General features: G+C 37.8%; 1 long non-coding RNA gene across 1 annotated transcript in view; it reads right to left on the reverse strand.

Moving 5' to 3' along the window:
- Positions 1 to 2,946: 2,946 nt before the first annotated feature.
- Positions 2,947 to 16,451, reverse strand: part of LOC128775521 (uncharacterized) — a 39,350-nt gene continuing 25,845 nt past the window's right edge. The window contains exons 2-3 of the long non-coding RNA XR_008420244.1: positions 7,630 to 7,687; positions 2,947 to 3,156 (exon numbers count right to left, since the gene is read on the reverse strand). This is a non-coding gene — a long non-coding RNA (uncharacterized LOC128775521). The remainder of the gene's footprint in view (positions 3,157 to 7,629; positions 7,688 to 16,451) is intronic.

Consider the following 16,451-nt stretch of genomic DNA (forward strand, 5'->3'; position numbering starts at 1 on the left):
TTGGGGATCCATACAAAGGCACTCCCTGTCCCACAACAAGAGCGCTAGGTATTTTTGTTTGTAGTAATGAAGTATCCATAAATATACCTCATGTTGCACAAATACTCCAGCTACCTGGATAAAGAGCATGCATGCCAAAGAGGGGAAAAAAATCAAACAGAATGCATTTCTATATTAATAACTCTGTCTTAATAGCAATACCAAGGGCCATGTAGCTTTCTGGCCAGGGTTTAAGATATCAGTGGAGGCCATCTACACCAGGCAGAAAAATAAATCTTTAGAATATTCAAAATATCCATGTCCTGTTTGAAGAATACACAGGGGGAGAGACAAAAGTTTCCCCTGACTTTCAGGTGCACTTGGGCTGCCAGCAAGTCCGAGTAATCAGTGGCCAGACCCCACACATGCTCTGCTCTCTGTTCACTGGGCAGGCATTTGTTAAGGTGTAAATTATTTATGGTGGTCTCCAAATGCTCTGAAAAGTTACTTCATTTTCTTAAAAATAACAGAAAAAAATGATGAGACAAGTATTAGATGAAATAGGAGCTTAGTAAAGGTATATTCCAAGAATTAAAGGTTGCCTTGATTGGAAAACACACACACGTGCATAAATCTTGCCAATACCAAATGAAACATCTGATTCTAATTATTCAATTCTCACTTTCTTGTCACTTTAGACTCTAAGGACATGAATAACAATGTTTAAATGTAAGCATTGAAAATAGACAATGGCTTAAGGCCTCATCATTTTAACATATCTTCACTGAGTGATAACAGATACCCCAAAAATGCATAATTAATTACTTTGTAGTTACTCCATCTCTTAAAGATGCTCAAGAATACTAAAAACTTAAGAACAAAAATGCAGCACTTTTAACTCTTCACTGAAACTCAATTGTAAGGTAACAGTACAGTGACACTGACTTTTTTATTTTTTCGTTCTGTTTTATAGGTGTAAGAAAGGGGGGGGGGAGGAAACCAATTATCTGTGTTAACCAGCAAATTCGTGGTCAGAATGCTGTCCACAGCAAGTGACAAAATACTTGATCATGTGAAGCTTAAGTAATAAAGTTATCCCATTTCTTCATTTAACAAGAAGTTTCAAGTAGCAGTTCAAGGATTGGTTCAATAGCACAAATATGTCAAATCACTGGGTCCCAGAGACTAACTTGCTTACTCTTTTCTTCATAGCCTCAGGGTGCTGGCTGCCAGCTCCAAGCAGTATATCCCATGGAAAGTTGATGTGTGAGTAGATGGGCTCCCTAAAGGAGCCTGAGCCAAGGAATGGGCTTCAGTTGATGGCATCCAAAACACAAGAGGCAGAAAAATCCCCTTCCCACAGCTAGCTCGAAAACTCTCTCTCTTATCTGGGAGAAAAAGCAAGTTCCTTAAATCCTCCCCCCAGCAGATTCTCCATGAATTCTCATTGGTTAGAAGTAAACCACATGTTCACACTTAGGCCAATCAATGTCTAAGGGAACCAGATTACCACATTGAATTAGACAAACCAGCTTCATCTGGGGCTGGTTTAGTTGCAGCCTGAATAGAATCAGGATATTGTTAACAAAGAAGCAGAATGTTGGTAGGCAACAAACAGCATCTGTCACAACCATACTTTGCATATACTAGAGGTCAAAACATTTGGCTCAACTGGACATTTCAAGAAAAGTAATTTCTCTTTTTTCCCCAAAGTGATGTAGAGTTTCAACTTTACAATCCAGCCCCCTGGTTGCCCTCCATGCTGGCATAATAAAGCACCAGGAGATAGATGCCTGTGGGCTTCCAAGGTGTTTAGATCCCCAGTGACATGAGACTCCATAGATTCAAGTCAGCATGCTGAGCTCCCCTACCTGGGATTAAGCAATTACTGCAGACTTTAGGACACAGAGTCACAGTGAAAAATACAGCTAACCAGAAAAAATGCATATTACTACTTCTATTTCTGAGCAGTTTTCCAGCTTAAGTACAACCCGTGGCTATAATCTGATCAAGAAGTATCAGAGCTAAGGCTAGCTGCGGCAAAGAATATCCGTGCTGACAAGTTAAACACTGATTGTTCCCCCAAAATGGAATGGCCAGTTTAGATTATATCAAAGAACTAATAAACATCATTCTCTAGAACTCGAAACTGAACCAGATATAACTCAGCTTGAGATTTTAACAATTTACTCTACCCTTTGTTACTGATTTTTTTATTTCAACTTGACTTGAATACTCTGCTATAAACCCTATTATGAGAACACAGTGGTATTCTATCCAGTCGGCCCTGCAGTTGTAAATCGGAAATTCTAAGCACAAGTCTGATCTTTCTGTACTGTGAACTAATGCACTCATAGACATTGACCTAGGGCCAACCATTTCAGGTGCCTAAAATAAGAGATAAATGAAAAAGTTCTTCACATCCTATTACGGACACAGATGTGAACAATTATAAGGTGATGCGCAAGAAAGAAAGAATCTGGAAAAGGAGTATAACACACAATACTATGTACTCAAGATGGGCTTTGGAGGCAGACAGAAGGTGGTTCAGATCCAGCCTGGGCCACTTATATGCTATATGACAGTGCATGCATTGTTTTCTCTCTAAAACTCAGGAAAATGTAATATTACCCCGTACCAGGAAGGTTTTAAGAATTCAATGAGATGACAAATAAGTGCTTGGCACCATGCCCCACAGAGAGGGGAAGCTAAACATTTGTCCTTTTTCCTCTTGCTCCTCTCCCTTCTCCAGGCAGAGAGCAGGGAAGACTGTTCCAAAGGGTAAAGCTCCAGCTTTAGGCACAGTGGACCAGGGCTCAATTGCCCTGCCTAAAAGTGTTTAAGCAAATTTGAACTGAGGTCAGAAGGAAGAGTTGGGAGTTAGGCCCTGCCTGTTAGCTTCTTTCCTACTGCAGCCAAATTCACACAGGCATCACCCTAGCTGGGGCCCTATTTACCTCCAGCCACGCTCCACGAATCAGGAATTAAAAATGTCTTCATTGGGGCTCCTGCGTGGCTCAGTCGGTTAAGCATCTGACTTTGGCTCAGGTCATGATTTCATGACTCCTGTGTTCGAGCTCTACATCAGGCTGTCTTCTGTTAGCACAGAGCCTGCTTTGGGTCTTCTGTCCCGGTGTCTCTCTGCCTCTCCCCCAAGCTTGCTCGCGTGCGCACTCTCTCTCTAAATAAATAAATAAACATTTTTTTTAGTGTTTTTTCCTCCATTTTCTCAGGTCCCATTCTCTTGTGCAAAACATATAATCTGGCACTCATTCTCGACACGGGATGGGAATTATTCTCAGGTTGTTTGGATTTTTTAAAAAGAAACTACGTGGTCATGTAATTTACATAAAATACAGTGTACTCATTTAAAGTGCACGGTACAGTGAAAATGCTATTAAATATGTAACTACATACACATCTAACTACAGACTATGGAACGTTAACATCACCCCCCCAAAATTCCCTCATGTCCCTACCAACCCTTAAAGTGAGCACCCTAGGGAACTACTGATGTGACTTCTATCCCTAGAGATTAATTTTACCTCTTCTAGACTATCATATAAAAGGAATTCATACCGCAGGCATTGCTGTATGACTGACTTCTTTAACTTAGCATAATGTTTTTGTGAACCATTTGTTATCTATTATCAATATTTCACTTAATGTTATTGCTGAGTAGTTTTTTTTATTATATGGATGTACATGATGAGGGACATTTGGTTTGATTTCCTGTTTTGGAGTTTATGAATAAAACTGCTCTCGACATTCTTATTCACAATTATATGGACATATATTTTAATTTTGCTTTCATCAAAACCTAAGAGTGAAATTTATGGATCATATGACAAATGTATGTTTACACTTTTAAAAACTGCTTAAATGGCTTTTTAAAGTTGTACCATTTAATATCCCCACAGACAATGTATGAAAGTACCAGTTGCTTCACATCCTGATCAACACTTAATATTATCGTATTTTTTATTTCAGCCATTCTTCTAGGTATCTTCCAGTATCTCATTATGATTTTTATTTGCATTTCCATGATAATTAAAGACATTGAGCATCCTTTCAAGTACATATTGACCCCTCGTATTTTGTTTTAGTAATATTCTGTTCAACCTCTTTGCTCACTTTATATAAAACTGAAGAATCAGCTTGTTAATTTCTGCCAGAAAGTCTGCCAGAATTTTCACTGAAATTGCATTAAATCTATAGATCAATGTGGGGAAAGATGCCACCCTAATGGGGTTTTCAATCTAAGAATATGGTGTATCTCTCCATTTATTTAGGTCTTTTTTAATTTTTCCCAGCAGCTTTTCGTAGGTTTGGATATAGGACTTGCATATCTGCTACTGAATTTATCCTTAATTGTGATTATAAATGGTTTTCTAAATTTTACTTTCCAATTGTTTATTATCAGTATGTGCAACTGCAATTGAATTTTGTATGATTGTGGTGGGTTGAAAAATTTTCCCCAAAATTTGTCTCCACTCAGAACTTCAGACTGTGACCTTACATGGATGTAAGATCTTTGCTGATATAATTAAGTAAGGGTCTGAAGATAGAAACATCTTGGATTTATCTGGGTAAATACAATGACTGGTACCCTTATAAGAAGAGGAAAGGACTCAGAGAGACACACATAGAAAAGTCCACATGAAGTTGGAGGCAGAGGCTTGAGCTACACCTGGGGCCACCAGTCACTGGAAGAGGCAAGGAAAGATTCTTTGCTCAAGCCTTCAGGGCAGGTTGTTCAATATATACTTTTCTAGCTGTTGATGTGGACAAGTCTCATATGACCCCTTGTATATTTTGCCTCTCATTTATTTTGGCATGTGCACTGATGATAAATCTATTGCTTCTTCGCTCCAAGTCCATAATTTTTTTTGTCCTGCATTTTTAGAGTAAAGCAAAACCCCATAAACACCCCTGGTTTGTTAGCTAGCACAGTGTCAGGCTTTGCTAGTGGAGAGGGTTAGAGGGACACTGGAAGAAATAGCACAGAAAAGGGCTTCTTTTCCCAGTTCTGGAGTGATTTTTTCCCCTCCCTCTGGGATGGCAGCTGGTGGCATGCAAGGTTCCCAGAGATGCTCACTTTCCAGCCAGTTTCTGTGACCCTCCAGAGGGCAGCTGTCTGCAGACAAGCTTCATCCCTCAGGGCCTAAAAGAATTTCTCCACCATCTATAATCCATAGCCACACCCTGTCCCATGAGATCGGAATCTATGGTTGTAGGAGGAAATGTCTTGCAAATTTTTTGTTCCTTCCTTGGCTATGCTCCTCAGTCCCATAGTAGCAACTCCCATATTCCTAAGGATCCTTTTCTACTCATTTTAGTCATTAACCACTTTTACAAATTAATGTTTTTTGTATTAAATATTCCTGCTTAATGGAGTGACATCTTTAAAGTACTTAAGGAAAAAAACTGTCAGCATAAAATTGTATATGCAGTGAATATAGCTTATAAAGTAAAAGAGAATTAAAGACTGCAAATAAACAAAAACAGAATCTGTTACTAGCAGACCTGCATTATAAGAAAGATTAAAGAAAATTCTTCACATGAAGATAATAATACCAGAAAGAAACTTCAATCTACGCAGGGAAGTAAAAACTACCAAAAGTGGCATAAACAAAGTTAATAAAAAACTTGTTTCAAATACTTTTCAAAGTCCATTGATTGTCTGAAGCAAAAATAGTAGCAGCATTTTGTGGGATCATAACTTAGGTAAAAGTATAATGTGTAGCAAAACTCGTATGAAAGATGGGAAGGAAGACTGGGGACACATTGTTGGAAGATTCCTACATTGTACAGTAAGTGGTATAGCATTATTTGAAGGCAGACTGTAATTAATTTTAAAAACAATCTCTATGACAAACCTTACATCCAGAGAAATGAAAACTTCTGCTCACACCAAAGAATGCCCACAAATACTTTTTGTGATTTTATTCATAATCATCAAAATATAGAAGCAACCCAAAATCCCCCTCACCTGCAGAATGGATAAACAAACTGGCTATCCATACCATGGGATAGTATTCAACAATAAAGAGAAACAAACACCTGATATATGCAACGAAATGAATGACTCTCAAATGCATTATGCTAACTGAAGGGGCCAGTCTCAAAAGATTATATACTGTGATACCATTTCCATAACATTCTAGAAAAGGCAAAATTATGGGGACAGAAAGCAGATCAGTGGTTGCCAGGGCTCAGGGTGAGAAGAGGGATTGACCACAATGAGGGTTGGGGAATTTTTTTTAAGATGATAGAACTGTTGTATGTATTGATTGTGGGGTAGTTACATGCCCGAATGCATTCATCAAAACTCATAGAACTGCATACTAAGAGTAGTCTATCTTACTGCATATAAATTATATCTTAATTTAAAATAAAATGAAAAAAATTGTCAGTTTCCCCATTCAAATTACTGGTGTCACATCTATCCCTGACTGGAACTTGACTGTGTACCAGAAAGTTTATTTTATTGTAGTTTATTAAGAATATTTTTTATAATATAAGAATTTAACTATAGCCACTTAAAATATATTAAGATTAAGTTGCTCTGGCCATTGTTTATGAAGTAGATGGTAGGCTTCTACTGCACAACTATTTGTTTGTTAGAGAATCCCAAGGTACCGCCTAGAGAAAAACTTGGGCTGGCATAATTTCATCCCAGCCAACATCCCCAGAATGGTGTGTGGCCTTCTCTTCAGGAATGCACCCTAGGTAAGTGTCTCATTTTTTGCAGTAAGATCTCTACCTTGCCCCCAGTATGCTAAAGTGCTAGAGCATGTGTCCATGCACAGGAGCAGCAATGCCAAAGAACATCATGCCAGTTGCTATCTAGGCCACAATGCCAAATTCACTGCTGCTCAAAACCTAGCAAAAGTTTCAGTGGAAAACAAGAATTATGGAAGACTGCTCTAAGCATGTGCCATCTAATCTCTCCTCTGGATTCTTTAAAATTTGTCCCTGAGTTAAATTAGACCATTCAAGAGAGCAGTCTACCTACACAACATCATGGTGGCCTCTATGAATTGATGTGATTGAATTACCATTAAGGACCTAGATTGAAGAAGGTTATAAGAAAGAGCTCAATGAAGCTCTTTGTTTTTATCAAGGACATTGTTCACTTTGGTGCACAGTGCCTATATCTGTCCTTAGTATAACATATGGTTGTGTTTCTCTTGGTCAACATTGTGACACAGAAACTAAGACTGGTCCTACTGCCTATTTATTCACTCACTGCTAGAAATCTTAAAGACGAGTCTAGCTTAGTATTGGTAATAGTGCATTCCATGAACTAACCTACCTGTAGTTACTTTAGTTCCCTTCTTTTATTTTTGCTAGGACTCATTTTTCTTACTCTTGTTAATTCAGTTCATCCTGCTATTTTATATTATAGCTACCTAGCAAAAGATGAAATATAAATAAATTGAAAATTGCATACATGTATAGGGACTTGTGATCAGTTTCCCTGTGGGCTAAATAAAGCAAATGTGCCCTTTGTGCTCTGGCCCTGGCAAAATTCAATCTTCTGCATATAGAAAAGAGTGAAACAGCCAGCCATTTTAGGCCACACTTTTACCATCACTACAATTTTTGTCAAAATCATAGGTCTCAAAAAGTAAAAAGAAAGATTACCTTTAATGACACTTTCTTTTTATGATGGTTCAGATTATTTGTTCTTATTCTGGTTTACCTGCAATGAAAGATACACCACAATTTTTAATCTAGAAAATTACTTGATGATACTGTCACTGTAATAAAATCCAAGCTATAAGACTAAGAGAAAAATAGGACTTGGCAAGTAGAGCACAGCATTTGCCTGACCTGCCTACTACATACAAGAATACACAACACATAACCTAACACCAGTACCATTACATTTTTTTTTTTACATCTCGGCATAAATTTGCTGTTGCAAGACTGGGGTGATAGTACTATTTATAAATTTATTTTGGAAAATCTGGATTCTAATCCTGACTCTTCTGGGTTCCCTGAGTAGGTCACAACTCTTAGGACCTCAGTTCTCAGCCATGCCAGCAAATGATAGTGACCCTGAATATAAATAAGAGTCCTTTAGCTAATAACATCCATAAATCAATAAATAATTATTGGACACCTGCCATGCTTCTAGTAGGCACTGACGCTCATATGTCTGTTTATGAGATGTCAAAATTTCTACAAAACATTGTGTTAGATCTCAAATTTAAAGGCACACTATAGATAAATCTCAAAGTTCCAACTATACTATTATTGAAACACAGTATCTAACAAATTACTGCAACAAACACCACAAATTGTACACTAACTCCCAATTGTGTTTATTTCAATGATTCACCCTGTACAGGGCTATCCAACTCCAAAACTCTACCTTTCTTCTCCCAATACACTCCCTGTGAGTTTCCTCCTCTGTGTTCTTTTCCCATTCTTCAGGAAATAAGGGTAGACTCTCAATGTTTAGATTAACACTTCTTTCCACCTGTGAAGTGATCCATATCTTAAAGAGGGTGCAATAAACACTAGTACTATCTTTTAGTCCATGTATACATGATCTTAGATTCAAGAACGTAGCACACACGAAGATTTCCCAAGGTGTGCTTTTTGAGAAAAAGAAGTATGTCTGTAGGGATGTGTCTGTGTGTGTGTGTGTGTGTGTGTGTGTGTGTGTGTGTGTGTGTGTAAAACAAAGAAAATCCAGGCATAAATTGTTGTTATAAAAATAAGTTGGCCTGTTATAAAAAAAAGGGGGGAAAGACTATTTGAAACAAATATAGTGAAGAGAAACTGATTCATATACTATTAAGACTAAAATGGAAAGAAAATGGAACAAGCATTTCATTTTCCACTCATCATTTTAGAGCTTGAAAAGATGAACAGGAAGCAAGGATTTGTCCAGAAATGCAACTATGTTTTCACAATTTTAGTAAGCCAAAATAGGATAAAATCCAACATCTGCAATTTGAGAAATGATTTTTATCATTTTAGTAAAGTCTATTTTAGCACATGAGCAGATACCTTTTTTATGCTTCCTGCAATGCATAACCTTATCCTGTCCTCTAAAGCTTTCATTTTCCCTAGAATGACCTGACAGCCAGCTGAAAGCTCAAGATGGGCCGCCTGACTGATTATACCCTGGGAATATTTATGTAACTTCTTGATGACAGCAAAATACTGAAAAGAGGATACAGGAGATAAAGTAATGGAAGCTGGCCTAACTTAAGCCTCATGTAATCCCTAGCATCTCCTAAATCACAAGGTAAGATTAGTCAGTGATAAAAATTCTTTAACAGTTGGCAGCTGTCTGAAAGCCTGCATTTTCCTTTTGAGTGGACTGTCAAATTTAGAGAATTTATGACCTGACCTATCAAAGATATTACCTTCAAGTCCTTGACCAATTTTATAAACATTACAGACAACTATTATTATGTGGGGTTTTTTTTTTTTTACTTTTATTGTTTTTTATCGGAGTTACATCCCAGCGGTTCACACGGTGAATAGTTGAATGCTACACCAAATCACAGTGGCATCTGATCAGGCCAAAGCTCAAGAAATGGTTTTCCTCTTTACTTCTGACTTTTGAATGACTTCCATTGCAAATGTGAAAAGGAGTCTTTCTTCTTTCCTGTATGTATGTCAAAAATAAAGCATTCTCTGACCTCTTAAAAATCGTCTCAATTTTTACCTTTTAAGAAACAAGAAATCTTTCATCTTTTTTCTGGAGTCCAAGAAATAATGTTACATAAAGCTCCATGCAATATAACACAATTTTTAAAAAGCTTCATATGAACAAGGATGATTCACAGTGATAATCAGAGAACATAAAACACTAGATATTATGCAAATATATCATTATAATAAGATTCTTTAATATAACTTTGATCACTATTAGGATGCCTACATTATAACATTTATTTAACAGCTTCTATGTAGCCTGATTCTTTCACTGCAATGTAATGTGGATATACTAGTTTTAAGTCAAAAGTGCATTCTACTGTGATGAATCTACCTGGGATTCTCTCCAGGAACCAAATAGTTTTATTTATTAGATTTCTTCCTCAGTGAAAGATACAGTGAGGGGGAACATTACTTTCTGTTAAATTTAAGAAGCATGTAATATAACAGATCAAATCTACAGTGGATAAAAGCATAGAAAAATTCTCTCCATTTCTTTTGCTAATGTGTCCACGACCTAGCAAAAATACTGTGCTCCAGGCACAATGAAATGCACATGCTTGGGAGCACTACTAACATTTAAATATAACAATAAAGGCACAAAATGCCACCACAGCAAAACTGACACTTTGTAACCATGATCCTGTGACATTGGACTCTTAAGGTCAACCTTCAAAAAATACATGCACAGAAGTTATAGGTTCACCCAAAAGTCAACAATATAACTAAAAAAGAAAATCACAACCTACAGTTGGCTCCAGAGAGTGAGAATTAAATAGAAAATTCCCGCATATATTTTGAATTTTGTTCAGAATGGTCTGTTTTGGTTCAATAAGTGAGGGATGAAAAAAACAGTAAAAATCCAATTTGAGCCTTACAGTTACAAATCTTAAACGTTTTCTTAAAACCAACCATATTTTATTCAATGAAACCAAAATCCTAATAATAACCAAAACACCCATTTTTATAGTTTAATTTCAGATCTAATAAAAATTAAACTAGAACAATATTGGCAATACAGAAATTTTTAATATTAATGATTAGGATGACTGCTGTATCAGGGTCCCAGCAATATATGTGTTGCAAATTAAGGGATTTATTATAGATATTAGACTTAATCAATGGTGGGAGGAGACACAAAGTATAAGTCCAGAAGGCAAAGGTTGGGGAATCAGCCCCAGAGGACAGGAAGGGGACCTGATGAAATCTATGGATGACTGTTAACTCTGCATCTGATGATGAACCCAAAGTGGCTATAGGTCAGTAGGGCCTATGGTAAGGAATAAACATTGGATATAAAAAGATGTAGAACAAGATGGACTGAAGTCTTCAAAGACAAAGCTAAATCAATGAACCCACTGGAATACTTACAACCTCTATCACACTGGTGACCTACAGATGAGGCTGGTACTTGTCACCATATGTGCCTGGTCTGAGACTCAGAAAACTAAAAGGGTGATCTGGAGAGGCTACAAGCACAGATGATGCTGTACTCCATCCAACAAGATGAGCCAGCAGATCAGCATCAAATTCCCTATTTGATGTTCTGCAGTACACATTAACCACTATGAGTACATCTTATGTCGATAGTAAAGCAATAGAAGATGAGGGAATGGAAGGAACTGAGATAAATAGATGATAGATAGATAGACAGACAGATAGCTTGTCACCATATGTGCCTGGTCTGAGACTCAGAAAACTAAAAGGGTGATCTGGAGAGGCTACAAGCACAGATGATGCTGTACTCCATCCAACAAGATGAGCCAGCAGATCAGCATCAAATTCCCTATTTGATGTTCTGCAGTACACATTAACCACTATGAGTACATCTTATGTCGATAGTAAAGCAATAGAAGATGAGGGAATGGAAGGAACTGAGATAAATAGATGATAGATAGATAGACAGACAGATAGATAGATAGATAGATAGATAGATAGATAATGTATATGCAAACACATTCATATCAAAATAAGTAATAAATTATCATGACTATTACAGTTCTTATTTCTAATTGGTCATACAGTTGTAGCTGGTATGCATACCTTCCTTCTTCCACCACCCATTACACTTTCCCTTTGCCTTAGAAGCAATTTTGTTACTCAACTTTCCTCACCTGTTGAGGTGACTCAAACCTGTATTTTTGAAGTGTTTGGGCCATCCATATTAGATTATTATGTTTTTTCCATTAACTCTTATGAAGTTTCCAAGAGGTACCCCAAGGATATTTGCACTCTAGACACACCCTTCCCACCCCCAAGCAGCATAGTAGCAACATAATTACTCCCTTGATAATCAAGATAAACAACCCAGCCACCATAGCACCTCCTTCTGTGCCTGCTGATTGACTATCATGAGAAACCCAAAGTGATCAGTCTCAACTTCCAAATTAAGGGAACCAGTACTGTGTCCTTGTAGAAGCATTATTCCTTGGGAACTCTGACTTCTAAATCAGCAGAGCCTAAAGTCACTGGGACAAGGAGCCAACATTTTTCTACTGGATGATCACTAGGGGAACTATGAGAGGATCCAGTCCCATTTTCACTCCTTGATTCCAGGAACCTTGAATTCTGGATTTGGGAAAAACAAGACCATGTATTGCACACTGATGGAAAGCATATACCACATCCTGAAGAATACTGTCCCAACCCTGCAGTGTGTTGTCATATAGCTGGTGCTATAATAACATCTTCATAAGATCACTTCACCACTCTATCTGGTCTCTACTAACTATAATAGAGGGTTTTAAAAAAAGCATTTCCAGGTAAATAGCTACATACCAAGTTATGAGAGTATGTTTCCTCCAAAAACAAAACCACATCTGGAACAGCAGCTAGAATTGGAATTAGCAACCAATTAAGGGTATGCCAATCAACTGACATTCTCCAAGACCCATCTGTCTGCTGCACAGCCAATATGCAACTTGTGTGAGGATGTGAGTCACCATTTTGCAAGACCCAGTGGTTGCCATATTCTCTGAAATAACTTCTAACGTGTACTTTGTCTTTGATTTATTCTTTTGGTAAACAGAAAAGGGTCTATGAGCTACCTACCACATGGCCTTTCTTATTAAAATAGCCACCATTCCATTGGTTGGTGAACTAATGTAGGGATTCCGCGAGGTGCTGAGGATGCCTATTATGATGATGCATTCCCAAACTGGGGAAATAATCACAGGATGGATTCAAGGACCCATTGGTATACTCATATCCAAATCAAAAGTCTATTGATTACCTTGTATCCATAAGCCACTTCTCTGACTGTGGACTACAATGGCATTGAGGGTTCCTAGAAGTAAGTGTCAGTTATGAAACCACTATCCAGTAATTGCCAAAAACACTGGTTGTTTCTCTTCTTCACTTTACTACCCTGGTAAATAACAATAGGTCCCTTTAAGGAATGTTGAGATTTCCAATATAAGATGTTGGCTATTTTAAAGGATCACTCCTCAAGGGAACCTGGCCTCCCCTTCATTCAAGGAATTCTGGATCTGGAAACTGGCTCATGTCTGGGAATTAATCAAGAGGACATGACTCCACTGTTGTTATTCAAGTCAGGCTTTTGTTCCCAGACCTAGAATTTGCCACTTAAACAATTCAAGTAAGACTATAAGAGGCTGTAAAAATATTTCAGTTTGACAGACACCATGATTACCAAAAATCTCTCTCTCCCTGTAGATCAAATTCTGAATACTGATTCAGCTCTGCTGTCTAATATGGTAACTACACCCACCTTGCTTTTTACAATTAAGGGCCACCTTTTGGTGGCCCTGCCACTCGGGATCTCATCATCTCCTTTGAATTTTAATGGCCTTATTAATGACAGCATACCCACTGTCAGTCCTGATCTATAAAGAATAGCCACTACAGAGGTCTTAAAGGATACTGGTCTCCTTTACAAATATATTTCTTATAGTTTAAATGCAAAAAGTGTTCTCTGGATCCTCCTATGAAATACAGTTCAGGGCTAGGTGCATAAATCTTATGTAACATACCACCTCTTACATTACAATTTCTTAAGCCTTTCCTAGGTCTATAGTACATCCAAGAACTCCTGAAATTTCAACTTTAATTAGTGTAGGTCATCTTGGGGCCCATGTTTCAATGAACTAACCAAGTACTCTTAGTGCAATATTAGCTGCTTAAGCTAAAACATGAAATCCAGAATCTCTGCTTAGTTCATCTATATTGACAAATTCAGTTCAATCCATGACTATATTTCTCTCACACTGTTCTACCTTAGGATTCATTCCCATACATGTTACCCAGGATTCTATCAATAAAAATTGGGGAAAATCTTGCAGTTATTTTTGTGTATATGGCACTATTTTATGTGTCACATTTTCAACCCCCAGGGCCAGCCCCAGGATTTCAGTCTGGTTATGGATCTAGAACATATTGAATAGACATAGGTCTTGAGAAGGATCAGTAGTGCTTTGCAAGGCTTCTACTTCAAAGGAGACTTTATGTTCTTCAAAGAAGTAGACACCTACCTCCACACACAATGGACAGGAGCCTCTTCTAGCAAAGGAGGCTCAACAGAATTAAGAAAGCCAATGTCCTCAGTTTCATCAGATCTGTCTATATGTCCCCATCTCAATTTTTTAGTTTCTACTTCTTCCAAATCCATGTAATCAACATTAAAAATTCTGCAAAAAAATTTAGAAAACTTCAGGACTAGACTTTAGGTTTGGTTTTCAGAAAATTCAGCCCTCTGTTTATGTTAAATAAAAATTTACATAGGCCAATTAGATGAACTCTAGTCCCTCCTGAGACCTGAGACCACCATTTTCTTCCTTCAAGTTCTCCTGTACACTTAGAAACAGCCTATCTAGCAGAACACCATGCACCTGTTACCAGTCTCAGGACTCCAAACACTTCTGCCCATTGCATCTTGGTGTCAGAGTCACCAGGGAAAATACAACGCAAGCACTGGATGGAATAATGCTTTATTCACATAGAGAAGAGAGAACAAGATCAGCCTCAATAGTGGGTGTCAGTCCCTCATGGCCAGTGGGCCACTCCTGGCAGCCAACACAGGGCTGTTCTATCTTGTGTCTCATTGGAAGAATCCCATCCCCTCCTCTCAGAGGACAGACCTAGAAGTGATATTGGCCAGGGTCCATAGGATGCTGACTCATGCAGAACAAAAGAAAAGATGTTGGGCTTACAACCAGAGGAAGATATTCTCCCACAAGTTGATAACTCTGGCACAAGCCTGTGTGAGCTCTTTACCTCCTGGTAATGAACTGTCCAAGGCCCAACACCCATACTTAGGAGACTGAATGGGGGGTTGAAAGATCCACCAAACTGTGTTTCCCAACACCAAGCATTAGCATTTTACCCATAGCATGTCATGGACTACAGTGTCCCCTTTATCTTTGGCAACAGTGCTATTAGTGCTGCTAAATTTCATCAGATCAGAAAAATACTTTCAGATAATCCAGAACCAAAATAGAGACCCATCCTCAAGCTCTGTTCCTTTGGAAGCTCAGAAAGCACAGGCCACATATGGTACCATTATGTGAGAAGTAAATGGAAAAATCCTGCTTTTATTTTGAATTTTATTCAGAATGATTTATTTTACTCAGGAGGTGAAGATTAAAAAAAAAGAAAAAAATTAATTTAAACTTCAAAATTACAGGGACACCTGGGTGGCTCAATCGGTTAAATATCCAACTTTGGGTCAGGTCGTGATCTCACGGTTCGGGAGTTCGAGCCCCGCATTGGGCTCTGTGCTGAGAGCTAGGAGCTGCGAGCCTGTTTCAGATTCTGTGTCTCCCTCTTTCTCTGCCCCTCCCTACTTGTACTCTGTCTCTCTCTCAAAAATAAACAAACATTAAAAAAATTTTTTTAAAACCTCAAAGTTATAAATACCAAACATATTCTTAAAGCCCACAAAACTTAATTAAGCAAAATCTAAATATTCAAAATCCCCACTGCTTTCTTTATTATGTGCTTCAAGTCTAGAAAAAAATTTTTTTGAAAAAATAAAGAAATGACAATGTTTCCAAAATATTAAGTGTTAGTACTGACTAGCTTGAATGCCTACACTAAACCCTAAAAAGGAAATAAATGAAAGATGGCTACACTAGGCTTATCAGGAAAAGAGATTTGCACAAGGCAATGCATTTGATTAAGCAGAGCATATGGTATATATGGCAATTAATACAAGCCCTGTGGTGCAATATTTGCCTTCATGCATGTGGCAAAGCATCCTTTTCCACATCATCCTATTAAAATAAAATGCATTTGCAGCAGAAGTTAAGTGCACTGTCAGCCCAGCAAAAGCCAATGATTGGTATCTTTGCATCTCTTTCAGTATGGAAAAGATTTCCTCCCTCCTTTCTCACAAGCTTTTAGAGGCAAGGTTTAAAAAACAAACAAACAAACAACAACAACAAACCAGCATAAAAATCCTCTTTGAGATTGCTTTTATGTTGATTAACTGACATGTAAGGATTATCAGATATTGCCCTGGAAAGTCATTAGGCATGGTTAGGCATCCCTTTCAGAGAAACTCTACTTTCAAAACCAACTCAAACCATTTGAATAGAGAACAGAATTGGGTGTGGTTATCCAAATGATGCTCTCCTTAATATCACACAAAGCTCTAGTATCCAACTTGTCCCTTCAAGTGCCCTACTCACAATGCCAAGCAAATACTGGCAGGTCCCTCTAAGCATACTCTTTCTAGGTATAGATCCATGAAATAGTGCCAGTGTATTCACTGTGACTTGGCTTCTTGCAAATTCTCTCTTTTAATGCATTGTATTCACCAACAAATGAGT

This window comes from Panthera pardus, unplaced genomic scaffold, assembly GCF_024362965.1.
Source record: "Panthera pardus isolate Hobbes unplaced genomic scaffold, ASM2436296v1 HiC_scaffold_8, whole genome shotgun sequence".
In the NCBI taxonomy this organism is placed as follows: domain Eukaryota; kingdom Metazoa; phylum Chordata; class Mammalia; order Carnivora; family Felidae; genus Panthera; species Panthera pardus.